The 16,381-nt window shown below is 39.5% G+C and overlaps 1 protein-coding gene across 2 annotated transcripts in view; it reads left to right on the top strand.

Annotated features, from left to right (window-relative positions):
• The first annotated feature begins 11,344 nt into the window (after positions 1-11,344).
• ccdc102a (coiled-coil domain containing 102A) overlaps positions 11,345-16,381 on the top strand; it is a 160,630-nt gene continuing 155,593 nt past the window's right edge. For both annotated transcript variants that reach the window (XM_063012751.1, XM_063012752.1), the window contains exon 1: positions 11,345-11,442. The gene's annotated coding sequence lies outside the window, so the exon portion shown is untranslated. The remainder of the gene's footprint in view (positions 11,443-16,381) is intronic.

Raw genomic sequence — 16,381 nt, 5'->3', positions numbered from 1 at the left:
GGCCAATGTACTGATGATATGTCAAAACTGCATTTAACCTGTCACTAATGCCCAAGACCTGCCACTAGCACCCCCAAGCTTTGTATGTTGTACTGTGTTAATGTATTGCATGATGTCACGAATCAGCCTATGTGTCACGCCCCTCTCTCCGGGAGACAACACCACTTTTGTGATTGGTCCCCTGCTAATTACCCTCAGCTGCACCTCATCTGAGTTAATAAGCTCAGGGCTTTTAGGGAGCTGAGGATCAGTCAGGTGGAGACTATTTTGATTTGATTGTTGATCTAGCTCCTGTCTGTTTACATCTTTATAAATCGTTGGTCAGTCTATATTCTTTGTTAGCTTAGCTTAAGTTCCTGTTTCATGTGTTTAGCAATTACCGTTAGCTTAGCATTTAGCTTAGCTTAGTGTGTGTGTGTGTGTGTGTGTGTGTGTGTGTGTGTGTGTGTGTGTGTGTGTGTGTGTGTGTGTTGTGTGTGTGTTGTGTAACTTTGTCTTGTCTTTTGTTATTATTCAACAGTATTAGATACATCTCTGTGTTTGTGTGTCTGCCACTCTTGTCCCGTCTAGCCCCAACACGTTACACATGACTGTAAATAATAAAGAGTACAGTGTATATAGTACTGGATTGAACAAATTGAACCAGTCAATGAAAATTAATTTATGATGACAATTTAAACATAATTCAATCTTTTAATAGGAACTGTTCAAAAACACACCCTGTATGCAAAAGACCTCAATGACAGTTAATTTCTGTGTGTTTCTTTTTTTCCACCATGTGAACAGGCTCTGTGAAAAGTCAAAGCAAATGAATTTGCTTTGGTCTGCAGATGTTAGCTAAAACAAATGATTACATTAATTAAACTTTATTTTGAATGATTGAGAGCCCAAAGTTAATGGTTACCAAAGTGGTACTGACCACAATAAAAGCTAAGCTTAATTCAAGTTAAAATATGGGTTACTTATCCAACACATAAGTGCAAAATCTTCAAAAACATAATCAGTATTATCTTTTCTGTCACTTTGTTAACAAACTTTAACTTGTATTTGGAGTGCTAAGCAAAACTTTTTCAGTGAAACACTATTAAGACAAAACTTTCATTAAATGTTATCAAGCTATGACACTTTTAAACACAAAATAGATAAATGTTAATATCCAATTGCCTACTCTGATAAACTCTACCAGTATTGACCTCAACAGTACCTTATTTAGCTAATAATCATGTTGGTCTGTTGGCTAGCAAAATAGACCACTGCACCAGCCATAGCTACAACAGCAAAAACCACTTCCACTTGTCAGACACTGATCTTACCATCTGCACAGCTCAGCAAAGTATTTACCAGAGCAAATAATCTGTTTCTTTTGAAAAATGATGATCTCATACTCTGTTGTGAATATGTGAACAGTACTAAAAATCAAATCACTGCCAGAAAATCAACCAATTCATTAAACTCCACCAAGTAGAGTGGCCAAAGGTCCAACCGAAGCTGTGCCAGAAGCTTCTTGATGGCTGTCAAATGTGTCTGATTGAGTGAGTTTGACGCTGTACAGGTCTTCTTAGATACATTTCTACAAGTTTGTCACACCTGGATTTGGGCAGTTTATGGGAACTATCATGGTAAATGCTCTCTTTGGCTGTGCCCGTCAAGGATATGACATAATTTGCCCCAAAGTCTTTTTACTGTTGTTTTTTTGGCTGTGCGCCATGTTGAACTGTTGCCCCAGTTTGCGTGTACCTTGGAGGTGGTTTTGTTCAAGACTGTTCTCTATGTGACTGCATTAATTTATGTAAATTGAGAGCCAATTTAGACCAATGTGTATGCTTTTGCCTGCTATGTCCAATCAATTCAAATGGCAATAGGTGGACTTCAGTTGAGTTCTAGATACACCATAAGGATAATTGAATTAAACAGGATTTACATGACCACAGTTTTTAAGTGCCAGCGCAAAATACTTTAAGACATTTTAAACTTGAATTTTGAACTTCATTTGGAACTCTTTCAAAAATGCCCTATGGTCTGAATATAAACGCTTTTTCGGCTTGTGGTCTGAATATAAACGCTTTTTCGGCTTGTGGTCTGAATATAAACGCTTTTTCGGCTTGTATCCTGTTATTGCCCAACCGTGCTCATTAGTATGTTTTACCAGCCAGAGCATAATGTTATCTTACAAACAGCTTGATTAATGATCTAACTTTAACAAAATTGTGTCCTGGTCCTCCCATGTAATCTCCGCAAACTACAACACAAAACAAAAACAGGAAACATGAATGTAAAGATAAAACACAAACATGTTATAGAACCAACAGGTATCCATTTTCCTGACTGGTTAAGCTTTAAGATCTACAGGCCATGCACGAGAAGCAAATGATTAACTTAAATGTAATTAGCTTACATTTGCTACCAAATACCTCATTTTACCTTTCTGCCAAATGAGTTAGGTCAAGAAGAGGAAAAAACAGGGGAAAACGTTTAATTACAAATCTTACAAACAATGAACTTCGAAATGGCATTTAATCAGTATAAGTAAAGCAGTATGTAGTGCCATCTGCTGGTTATTGACCATAAATGGCTATATTGTGCAGCTCAACTTCAGTATTTACTTCACGGTTGAGCCGTAAGGATATACAACCCCTGGCAAAAATTATGGAATCACCAATCTTGGAAGATGTTCTTTCAATTGTTTAATTTTGTAGAAAAAAAAAAAATCACAGACATGCCACAAAACTATCATTTCTCAAACTGTCAACCCTCTGGCATTAAGAAACAATAAAAAAAGAAACAAATATAATAGTTGTGGTCAGTCACAATTGCTTTTTTTTAGATCAAGTAGAGGAAAAAAATATGGAATCACTCAAATCTGAGGAAAAAATTATGGAATCATTAGAAAACACTGCACCATTATTACTTTGTTGCACCACCTCTGGCTTTTATAATGGTTTAAACTCTCTGAGGCATGGAGTTAACTAATGACAAACAGTATTCTTCATCAATCTGCCTTCAACTGTCTCTTGCTGTTGCCAGATCAGCTTTGCAGGTTGGAACCTAGTCATTGACCATTCTCTTCAATTTCCACCAGAGATTTTCAAATGGATTGAGATCCGGACTATTTGCAGGCCATGCAATTGACATTATATGTTTTCTTGAAGGAAAGTTTTCATGTCCTTTGCCCTATGGCAAGATGCATTATCATCTTGAAAAATGAAGTCATCATCACCAAACATCCTTTCAACTGATGGAATAAGAAAAGCGTCCAAAATTTCAATGTGGACTTTGGCATTTATTGAAGACCATCTCCCCTGTGCCTTTACCCAACATGCAGGCCCATATCATCAACAACTGTGGAAATTAACATGTTTTCTTTAGGCAGTTATCTTCATAAATTTCATTGGACAGACACCAAACAAAAGTTCCAGCATCATCACCTTGCCCAATGCAGATTCGCGATTCATCACTGAAGATCACTTTTATCCAGTCACCCACAGTCCACGATTGCTTTTCTTTAGCCTACTTTAACCTTGTTCTTTTCTTTTTAGGTGTTAATGATGGCTTTTGTTTGGCTTTTCTGTATGTAAATCCCATTTCTTTTAGGTGATTTCTTACAGTTCAGTCACAGACATTGACTCCACTTTCCGGCCACTTGTTTCTCATTTGTTTTGTTGTGCATTTTCTGTTTTCAAGAAGTTTTCTATCTTGATGCTTTGATGTCTTACTTGGTCTACCAGTATGCTTCCCTTTTACAACCTTCCCATTTTGTTTGTACTTGGTCCAGATTTTAAACACAGCTTACTGGGAACAACCAACATCTTTTGCGACATTCCACAATGATTTATCTTCTTGAAGGAGTTTTATAATCCTCTCATTTGTTTCAACTGACATATCTTGTGTTGGAACCATGATTCATGACAATCTGCTTTGTGCAACAGCTCTCCGAAGTGTGAGCACTCTTTTTAAACTGAAGAATAATTAGCAAATCTAATCTGCTGCAGATGTTTTGTTTTTAAACTGCAAATTACAGTGATTCCATAATTTTTTCCTCAGATTTGAGTGATTCCATATTTTTTTCCTCTACTTGATCTAAAAAAAGCAATTGTGACTGACCACAACTATTATATTTGTTTCTTTTTTTTATTGTTTCTTAATGCCAGAAGGTTGACATTTTGAAAAATGATAGTTTTGTGGCATGTCTGTGATTTATTTTTTTTCTACAAAATTAAACAATTGACAGAACATCTTCCAAGAGTGGTGATTCCATAATTTTTGCCAGGGGTTGTATATACACAAATTGTTTTGAGTAAATGACTGAATGGGCACTAAGACACAATCTTGTGGAAAGACTCACTATTGATAAGTGAGTATACATATAAGTGAGTATACAATTTGTATATATACAAATTGTTTTGTGTAAATCCTCGAATCCTTACTTCAAATTTTGAATTTAATGCACGCAAGACACAGTTTGGAATAAAGAAAAATAAGACTGATAAAATTTACAGAATATTACAGTTACACAATTTTCATACATTTTATAATAAACTGGTGAATAAATGCCAAACACTTTGTTTCTACAGACAGTGTGAACTCAATATATTCTGTCTGTCTGGTCAACATTATTTTATTTGTTAAAATACATTCATTACTGCATTTCAGACCTGCAACACATTCCAAAAAAAGTTGGGATAGCCAATTTGGGGCCAGAAATGAGGTTTAAAAAAATTATGATGGGATTTTAAATAGGTGATGTCAACAAGTACTTGTAGTAATTTGGAACAAAAGCAGTATCCAGGAAAGACGGGAAGGACTTTGGTGCATAAAGGGCAGGGTGCAAGCCTAAGCTGAACACTTGTGATCTCGATCCCTCAGACGGCACTGTATCAAAAACTGTCATTCAACAGCTGGTATAACCACATGGGCAAGGAATTACTTTGGCAAACCTTTGTCAGGCACTACAATACAGCGTTACATTCCACTAATTTCCACATTTCCACAAATGCCACTAAAAACTTTACAGTGTAAAAAAGAAGCCTTATATTAACACTCTCCAGAAGTGCCGTCAAGTTTTCTGGGCTCTGAGGCATGGGATGGACCACCACACAGTGGAAACATGTATTATTTTTTGAAATAAATAAATACTGAGTGTTTTGGACCAAAGGCTCAAAGGACCATTCAGAATGTTATCAGCAACAAGTCCAATAGCCAGGGTCTGTCATGTTGTAGGGTTGTGTTACTGCCCTTGGCAAAGGTAATTGACACTTCTGTGATGGCAGCATTTATGCAGAAAACATATGCTGCCTTTAAGACGTCATCTTTTCCAGGGATATTTGAGCATTTTTCAATAAAACAATGCAAAACCACATACAATACTTTGGGCAATGCCACCCACCCCTTCCATTCTACAGTGAAGGCACAGAAAAGTGTGTTCAGCAACCGACTTAAACTGTTACACTGTGCCAAAAAGCGGCAGAGCCCCTGTATATCCCTTCCTTTTTGTGTTGTGTTGTATGGTCCTACTGCTGTAACAAAATTATTTCCTTTGCGATTAATAAAATTCTGTCTGTCTGTCTGTCTGTCCGTCCGTCCGTCCGTCCATCCGTCCATCCATCCATCTTTCTATACTGCACACACTGCTAAAGGTTTGGGTTCTGGACTGGCCTACATGCAGTGTGGAAGATTTTAAAATGAAAAATGTGACAGCAACAAACCTGTACTGTCGCACACCTTAAGATGTGACATTGTTTAGTATCCTTTGCGCCAAAACGTGTTGTTGGAAGGAATGTCAGCATTACAAAGTAGTAAATGCTTTACTGTCCCAACTTTTTTGGAATGTGTTGCAGGCCTGAAATACAGGAATGGATGTACATTAACAAGTGACATGAAGTTGAGCAGAAAAAAATGAAATATCTTGGGTTCATTCTGTCTGTAATTAATTGAAAGTGAAATATAAGCAAATATAATAAACATAGCATTTTTATTTGCATTTTATGCTGTCCTTTTTCTGATTTATGATTGTACAATAAAGTATGTCAGTGAAATACTGCTTTGCTTTGTTATTTTGCTAGTTAAATAAAGATAAAGAAGAGAATTAACAAATCACAGACTATTGTTTCTAAAAATAAACGACTAACTGTTACTGCATTACTGCATGTGATTGAAATCACAGTAGGAGTGAAAAAGAAAAAAATTAAGAACACACTGTAGTGGGGTATGAAGGTGGAACGTGTATGGAATTTCACACTTTCCTAACACCACACACATTGCTGTGGTTTTAATCAGCAGCACTACCTGTCAGGACCCAGTGGAATGTCACTTTGTGAAAGTGACTGGGCATGTTGATGTGTTACTGTGTGATCTCACTGTTAGCGGCTTTACAATCAGAAACCAACCTTGTGAAGGTTGTCTGATTTTCTCTCTTTATCTTTTTATATCATGTTTTGCTAATGTTTGGATTTTACTTACTAAGTGTAAGAACTTTTTATGTCCTCCAAAATGTGATGTTGAACTGATATGTTTCTTTGACTGACTATCTCTATTTGATCCATAGCTTAGGAATTTGGTGAGTGTTTCGGTACCTAGCCTGGTGGCTGAATACATTATATGGCCCTTGTCACAGCACCCATTCTGACACTTTCTGAACACAGTGGGCATTTTATTGTGGACAATGATGCCAGTAACAGAGGTATCGGAGATGTACTGTGACAAGTACAGAACAGTACAGAACAGGTTATCGTCTATTTCAGCCCACAGCTCTCCAGGCCCAAACAGAACTATTGTGTCTCCAGGTGGGAATTGTTGGCAGTGGTGGCAAGACTGAAACAGTGTAAGACCTATTTCTACAAGGTGCCCTTCATGCTGCAGACTGACCATGCATTGCCGACGTGGCTTTTGCAGTTCCGGGAATACTGCAGGAGAACCAGTTTGACATCCAGCACTGTGCCAGGTGGCAGCACGGTAATGCTAATGCGCTTTCTCGCCGGCCATGCCAGAACAAACCATGCCATCATTGTTTGAAGCTGTGAGTTACTTTTGACTGTGCAGAGAGGTGTGCTGCTGTACACAAGGCAGCGGTGGGGGCGGAGGCACTGTGTGAGCTGAGGCATGCACAGGAGTCTGACCCAGCCTACTATATGGCCGGACATTATTCTGTCAAGACTTTCCACAAGACTTTACAGTTTATCTGTCTGAATTTTAAGGTCTGAACCATCACTGACAAGTTGTATGGTTTTCATATACACTGAAATACCAGAAAACTGGTTCAACAGGGGACTGTAGCGGCTGGTGGTGGCTCCTATTGGTATATGGTTTGTTTAGCTGGCATTCCATGAGACCCCTGGTACGTCTACAAACATCTCTGACAGGTGAATGTTATGTGTGCCTCCTTTCTGACAAGTCCAACAGGACAATGTGCCACCACACGTCTAGAGATGCCAAATTATGGTTGGAGGAACACTTGTCTGAGTCACCAGATCTCAATGTTTTTAAACACATCTGGGATGCTGTGCAACAAGCTTTGGAACACAGAAATCCCACACAACAGAGTTGCTGGACTTTCCTGCATGTGCAAACAAGGCAGGTTCCCGTCATATCTAGCAGGACCAGCATTGATGGCACAGCAGTCTTGACTTGCTGGCTTCAACCTTAGGTGGGTAAACAGGTTTCCGAAAGAACCACCTCAAGGGTAAACAACAGAAAATTTAGTTAAAATGTAACATTAAATCATTAAGAGTAAAATAAAGCAATAAGCCACAAGAGGCCGTGCATTACTGTGATTTTAGCACGGGGATGACGTTTTTAAAACTTCTTTCTCCGTGCTAAAATCATAACAGTAATGCACGGTCTTGAGTGGCTTATTGCTTTTATAAAACGGCGGTCAACAAAAAATATAATAAATACAACAATGTTTAATTCATAAATGTATTTATCATGTATAAACTTACAATAAAGCATTCTTCCACGACGCAAAATAGTTCGATTAACAGTGTTGCTAGGCAACATGAGGGCGAAAATAACATTAACTTTTTCGATTCAGTGGCGTATTAATATGGAATGATGTGAGGTGGTCCTAGGTGTGCGTTTATCGGGGATTTTACAACGGCTTCGAACGCGGCTCAGCCAATCAGATTTTAGGACCGGAACTATCCGTTTTATAATGTCAGTTTTGCAGAGAACAACATGAGATTCCGGCACCCCTAATTATTACAGCATAAGTAAATGGGAGAGCGAGCAGGTAACACAGTCATGAAGGCTTTTACAGGACGTCAGTGCCCACCTTCCCCAACAAACCTGAGTGATCGGACAAGAGAGGCAGAACGACAGCAACCCAACATCCCTGATCACCACAAGTTTCTATGAACTAGAACCCCCAAGCTCTGCGCCTTTGTCTATAGTTGGGGTGGGCAGTTCCCGTCCTAGGGGTCAGAAACCAGGCGCAGCCAGAAGCCAATACATAGCAGGCAACAGATTTGACAAACATGAGAGCACCAGACTACCCAGACCCCCAGGACCGGAGCCACACAACCCTGGTTTACAAAGTAAACATGCTGGGTTATAGTGCTCAATAATTTCACTCAAATACTGTGAAGCCAGGCCGTGTAGGGCTTCATAGGTTAGTAAAGGTATTTTGTAATTAATGTGGAATTTAATTGGCAGCCAGTGTAGATGATAGTACTGGACTAATATAAAACTTTCTAGTTCTAGTTAGCACTCAAACCAACTGGAGTTTGTTTATGGATCTACCAGAGCATCCAGTGAGAAGAGCATTGCAGTAATCTAACCGAGAAGTAATAAACGCATGGATCAGTTTTTCAGCTTCATTAACAGAAAGCATATTTCTTATTTAAGAGATATTATGCAGATGAAAGAATGCAACTCTAGTAATATTATTAACATGTGCATCAAAAGAGAGATCCGAATCTGTTGTGACACCCAAGTTTTTTACATCTGAGCTGGGAGTAACAGAGAAAGTGTTTAGGTTTAGCACCAGGTTAGACAACTTGTCTCTCACAGCCTTAGATCCAACAAATAATACCTCTGTTTTATCTGAATTAAGTAAAAGAAAATTGCACGACATCCAGTCTTTTATATTGTTTACACAATCTTCAATCTTACTGATTGTGTTAATGTCATCGGGTATGCCTGCCCTAGTGAAAGTATTACAAGTACACTTTTATCATACAACCCCAAATGAGTGGCGGTTCGGGGGTGGGCGGGGGGGGGGGGGGGCGGGTTGTGCCCCTGTGACAACCAGCTTGGCTCTCCCTACGGCCCCCCTAGGAATACAGTATATGTACAGTGTATCACAAAAGTGAGTACACCCCTCACATTTCTGCAAATATTTTATTATATCTTTTCATGGGACGACACTATAGACATGAAACTTGGATATAACTTAGAGTAGTCAGTGTACAACTTGTATAGCAGTGTAGATTTACTGTCTTCTGAAAATAACTCAACACACAGCCATTAATGTCTAAATGGCTGGCAACATAAGTGAGTACACCCCACAGTGAACATGTCCAAATTGTGCCTAAAGTGTCAATATTTTGTGTGACCACCATTATTATCACTGCCTTAACCCTCCTGGGCATGGAATTCACCAGAGCTGCACAGGTTGCTACTGGAATCCTCTTCCACTCCTCCATGATGACATCATGGAGCTGGTGGATATTAGACACCTTAAACTCCTCCACCTTCCACTTGAGGATGCGCCACAGGTGCTCAATTGGGTTTAGTCCATCACCTTTACCTTCAGCTTCCTCAGCAAGGCAGTTGTCATCTTGGAGGTTGTGTTTGGGGTCATTATCCTGTTGGAAAACTGCAATGAGGCCCAGTTTTCGAAGGGAGGGGATCATGCTCTGTTTCAGAATGTCACAGTACATGTTGGAATTCATGTTTCCCTCAATGAACTGCAGCTCCCCAGTGCCAGCAACACTCATGCAGCCCAAGACCATGATGCTACCACCACCATGCTTGACTGTAGGCAAGATACAGTTGTCTTGGTACTTCTCACCAGGGTGCCGCCACACATGCTGGACACCATCTGAGCCAAACAAGTTTATCTTGGTCTCGTCAGACCACAGGGCATTCCAGTAATCCATGTTCTTGGACTGCTTGTCTTCAGCAAACTGTTTGCGGGCTTTCTTGTGCGTCAGCTTCCTTCTGGGATGACGACCATGAAGACCGAGTTGATGCAGTGTGCGGCGTATGGTCTGAGCACTGACAGGCTGACCTCCCACGTCTTCAACCTCTGTAGCAATGCTGGCAGCACTCATGTGTCTATTTTTTAAAGCCAACCTCTGGATATGACGCCGAACACGTGGACTCAACTTCTTTGGTCGACCCTGGCGAAGCCTGTTCCGAGTGGAACCTGTCCTGGAAAACCGCTGTATGACCTTGGCCACCATGCTGTAGCTCAGTTTCAGGGTGTTAGCAATCTTCTTATAGCCCAGGCCATCTTTGTGGAGAGCAACAATTCTATTTCTCACATCCTCAGAGAGTTCTTTGCCATGAGGTGCCATGTTGAATATCCAGTGGCCAGTATGAGAGAATTGTACCCAAAACACCAAATTTAACAGCCCTGCTCCCCATTTACACCTGGGACCTTGACACATGACACCAGGGAGGGACAACGACACATTTGGGCACAATTTGGACATGTTCACTGTGGGGTGTACTCACTTATGTTGCCAGCTATTTAGACATTAATGGCTGTGTGTTGAGTTATTTTCAGAAGACAGTAAATCTACACTGCTATACAAGCTGTACACTGACTACTCTAAGTTATATCCAAGTTTCATGTCTATAGTGTTGTCCCATGAAAAGATATAATGAAATATTTGCAGAAATGTGAGGGGTGTACTCACTTTCGTGATACACTGTAACTCAAATTGAATATGAAAAAGAAAAAGACTGAATAATGACATTTAAGCAGAGCAAATGCCTTAAATGGTGATTCTTTGTTGATCTGTTTACATCAATCTCAAAAAATTTTTGACTGAAAACTGCATAAATAAAATGTTGAATTCTATTCAATATTGACTGTTTCATCTTAATGCCCCACCTCACATGGTCTAGAATGGTATGGTAAATGCAAATAAATAAAAATAATAATTTTTCTGCAGCCCTACGCTCCCGTGGGGGAATTACTAATCTAGTCTAATTAGTATTAGACTGGTGTACCAGTGTTTCGGGCAGTTTGGTGTACACTAGTTTATCAACAGAAAAAATAGCCATTAATTACAATTTGTAAGTTTGAATAGGCTGAATGGGCCCCGCCCCTTGATATAAACTCCGCCCACATTTCCTTCCACCAGCTCAGTGTTCCTGATGAGAAAATTCCTGTAGGAAGAGCAACTGGATTGAACTCGGAGCTGAAAGCGAGCGGAGAGCAGCTAAACCCACGCAGAGATTATATTTCAACATTGTTCTTAAAACACATTCTTTTAGGTATGTACACGTCCATGAAGGACACTTGCATGAAAACCGTAGCAGCTTATTTATTAGGCTTCATTTGCATCTGCGTTCAGTGACATTTAACTCGGGAGAAATGTGCATGAAACGGTCTGTTATATTGTGCCAGTGCTAATTTGCTAAACTTTTGCAACGGTCCAAAGTGCTGCTTAATTGTTCATCATTTGTAACATTAGAGATGAGGTTTAAAGCTAAACAATATGTCCTGAAATGGTGGTTGGTTTGTTGTAACGGTAAGAGAACAGGCTTTGTCGTGGATGTAGGCTGAAGAAGTGTTGTGAGAAGGTTGAATAAAGCGTTATAATATCTCGTGCTGTTGTGGTTAGCTGGCTAGTCAGTCTCCGGGTTTGTCGGGAGATGAAATATTAAAACGTAATAATTGGGTATTTTGGTCATTTTTAGAACTCTTGGTTGTCCACAAGTTTGAGTCATAGTCCAAACTACTAGAACTGTAATTTAGGTTCTCCACACATGTCCACTTTCTTTGCTCTCCATAGTGAATCCATAATATTACAAACCCTGGTACATGTGGGGCTTTCCATAACAAGAATTTAACCCAGACTGGAAATCTGTATACATCAACTTGTGGGATTCTAAATCCCATCATGATTTGTGTTTGTTTACAGTGGAAATGCCTGTTTGGACTGCAGGATAACACATTTCCTCGTAGTGCAGAACTAAAGCATAAATGATCATTTCCCCTCAATGTGTTTTTAATTATCTCTGTCTGTGTGCCTGATCTGGTGGCTAATGACAGAAGCAATGCTCACATCTGTTCTCCTCCAGACTGAGATGTCCTCTTCATTTCCAGGTTGTAAAATAAAATAAAAAGTAAGGACCTTTTTCCTATATACACCCACATACAGCAGTGTTAGCAAGAGGTCAAATATTTTAGTAATATCAGGCTGTTGTGGTTTTAGAATAGTCACAACTTTGTACTTGTATACCATAGCAATTTCACCAGTTATCATAAAATTTACAAGAACATTTATAACAAGATCTGGTGAAATGCTGCAAAAACGATGTACACAAAGAAAAGCCATCCCACTTGAAAAAGATCACCTCCCAGTAGCCTAAAAGACTGACCTATACATTTGGAAAGGCAAGTTTAAGCCCCAGCTGTTTCACAGCTCTCCATGGTAGGGATTTAGAGAACATAACTGGCCCCATTTTTGAGTGGGAGGGATGCCACCCTATTCAAGTTACAAAAGCAAAACTTGTGTGAGTTTGTGTATGAAGGAAACATTTGTCACCCTTATCCAGATGACCTTCCCAGGTAGCTAAACTTGACCTTCTTATGTTATCAACAAACTAGCTGAAAACTGGGCTGGGTGGTGTGATTTTATATTTTTATATATAAATAAATAAATAAAATGAAGGTTTTAAGTGCTATATGGTTTGCTTGGCCCCACAAAATGACACAATATTTTATGGAATCAGTACGCATGAAACAATATATACAATTTGTATTGTTTTTTTATGTTTAAGTATTATACAGTTACTCTTATGCCTAGTTTACACTACACGATTTTTGCCCTGATTTTCGCTCGCCAACTGGTCAGCGCTAGATTTGCCGGCTCAGGAGCAATTCGGTGTTTGCTCGGCGATTGAAACTCAGCTCACAACTAGTAGTGTGAACTACTCATTAGGTTTCTCTTTAACAAATAAAATGACTTTTGCAATCTCCCTGTCACCACTGATGAAGCGCATAGTTACACCATAATACTGAGGTAAGACTCCAATGTACAACTTGAACACAGGTCTGTAGTAACAAAAAAAGTGGACGACTTTATATATCTCCGCCTTCCAACTTGCTTCGGTGTTGTTGGTATAACGGTATAGCAACTGACCTGAAGTATTTTTGCCCAGTCAAGACATCCCTCGAAACCAGTGTTTTAATTATTGCTCTGAAAGCTTTTTTTTTCCACCTGTCTATAGAGGAATTATGTCCTTGCATTGGTGGATTATTACTGCGTTAATAATGACATTCCACCATTTACTTTTTTGCAACAGCCATGGCTCGACAAACCATACAGCATGTAGTGTTTTAGTCTATATCGGAAACTCAAAAATACTTCTAAACTGCCGACACAGCTCAAAACATTTCTTTGGCTGGTTCTTCCAGTGCATCTTTGGTCTCCCTCTCTTCATCCTCCATCTGTTTTTGTTTATTTTTTTCCCACTATATTGAGGAAGCCTTTCTCATCTGTTAACACTGTTATGCTAATGGTACCTGACTAACTAGTGAGCTGTATCCAGTCTGCACAACGCTCCATAGTGCTTTTAGCGGCGAATAATATTATGTGATTTGCATCCTATTGAAGCCTACAGCTGTTGTATTAACTATGCTACGGTATGGCGGTATATGAAAATCCATACCGTACGAGGAATCAAAGCTGGTGTACTGAATGTAACGTCATACCACACAGCACTTACTGTGTAAAGTCTAATCAGTTTGTTTAAGTAGGTACCATATATTATATGTGAGGTTGTACATATTTGCTATAAAGTTTTAGACTGTAACACCTTCAGTTTGGGTGTTGTGATTTTGTGTTTGCAACCTTGAATTCTCTTTTCTCACTGTCATACTAGAGAATGTTAACTAAACATATGAAGTCTCAGAATGAGATTATCCACCACTGGATATAACTGTTTGACACTATATGGAGTGTTTGGAGAAAATGACACCACACTACCGTACAACAGCATTTATGTTAGGACACGAGCAAAACAGAAGAGAGCATTATTTAGTCTGGAAGATCAAGGTAAAGTTTATTATTTACATCTACTTTGTCCCATTTGGATTTAAATTTGATAAATGATTCAATATTCCTTAACCAGTGAGTCTAAATGTGATGGGTTAAAATGGCTTACAAAACCACAAAATCAGACTTTACTCAATACCCTAATGAATATTATTAATGAGGAAGTATGTTGCACCCCTCGTGTTGCAATCAGTAGTCTAGAAGGTTTCCAGCTACAGTATTTACAGTAATCCAGAAATAGTGTGGTTAATTTTTAAATACTGGACAGCTGTGTCTGAAAATTTAGTGTTGAAAGAAATAAAAATATACACCGATCAGCACCATAACATTAAACCCACCTCCTTGTTTCTACACTCACTGTCCATTTTATCAGCTCCACTTACCATATAGAAGCACTTTGTAGTTCTACAATTACTGACTGTAGTCCATCTGTTTCTCTGCATGCTTTGTTAGCCCCCTTTCATGCTGTTCTTCAATGGTCAGGACTCTCTCAGGACCACTACAGAGCAGGTATTATTTAGGTGGTGGATCATTCTCAGCACTGCAGTGACACTTACATGGTGGTGGTGTGTTAGTGTGTGTTGTGCTGGTATGAGTGGATAAGACAGTAATGCTGATGGAGTTTTTAAACACCTCACTGTCACTGCTGGACTGAGAATAGTCCACCAACCCCGTGGGCAGCGTCCTGTGACCACTGATGAAGGTCTAGAAGATGACCAACTCAAACAGCTGCAATAGATTAGCGATCGTCTCTGACTTTACATCTACAAGGTGGACCAACTAGTTATGAGTGTCTAATGGAGTGGACAGTGAGTGGACATGGTATTTAAAAACTTCATCAGAGCTTCTGTGTCTGATCCACTCATACCAGCACAACACACACTAACACACCACCACCATGTCAGTGTCACTGCAGTGCTGAGAATGATCCAACACCTAAATAATACCTACTCTGTGGTGGTCCTGTGGGGGTCCTGACCATTGAAGAACAGGGTGAAAGCAGGCTAAAAATAGAATGTAGAGAAATGGTCTAATATATGCTTTTATATGGTAAGTGGAGCAGATAAAATAATAATAATAATAATACATTTTATTTATATAGCGCTTTTCAAGATACTCAAAGACGCTTAAAATGGACAGTGTGTGTAGAAACCAGGAGGTGGTTTTAATGTTATGGCTGGCTGTTTGTTTATTTGGATTTTAACGTCATGTTTTACACTCTTTGGTTACATTCAATGACAGACACACGGTAGTTACTCGTTACACAAGGTTCATCACTTCTCAAGGTTATATCGAATATATTCATGGACAATTTTGTATCTCCAATTCACCTCACTTGCATGTCTTTGGACTGTGGGAGGAAACCGGAGCACCCGGGGGAAACCCACGCAGACACAGGGAGAACATTCTAACTCCACACAGAAAGGACCCGAACCGGCCCACCTGGGGATCGAACCCAGGACCTTCTTGCTGTGAGGTGACAGTGCTACCCACTTAGCCACCGTGCCGCCCTTGTTATGGCTGATGAGTGTATATTGGACACTTGAGTTTTACCATGCATCTGTTCTTTTCTGTTTTCTTTCATAAGCCATTAAAACATTTTGATCCCACATGTGGATCCTTCTGCTCCTCTGCTTCACCTCTTCCTGCTTTTATTAATAGAGAAACGGTTTGGGGCAAATAGTGGATTTGTGGCTTCACAAACTACCATCATTCAACGGTCAACTCCACTGATCATATTCGTTAAACATGAAACAGATTGGATTTGCACATGTTGTTTCCAGAATCTGTGGAAGGAAAACACAAGGATGTATGCCTAAGGAAGTAAATACCAGATGGAGACAGACAACAGGAGAATTTTTGGTCAATATGTTTTGGGTTAAAAGCTTTTTTGATTTACACTGAGATCGTTTTAAACTTGCTTGGTCACTGTGAAATTGCGTTCCCACAGTCTCGGGAAATACCTTTTAATTAACTTTCTGGTTTTGTGGCCTTGAGGTCATCACCCCCTTCTCATTTCCCTAACCCTGTCTAACAGATTATGGGCAACAGTTGGTGGATTTCTGTTCAATCTCTCTATTCATCTGTCTTGTTAAATATATTTACTTTGACCAAACCCAACTTGAAGGTTGAGCCTTAAGTGCAGAGGC

Source organism: Trichomycterus rosablanca, chromosome 17 (genome assembly GCF_030014385.1).
Source record: "Trichomycterus rosablanca isolate fTriRos1 chromosome 17, fTriRos1.hap1, whole genome shotgun sequence".
Lineage (NCBI taxonomy): Eukaryota > Metazoa > Chordata > Actinopteri > Siluriformes > Trichomycteridae > Trichomycterus > Trichomycterus rosablanca.
This window is presented reverse-complemented; position numbering and strand designations above follow the sequence as displayed.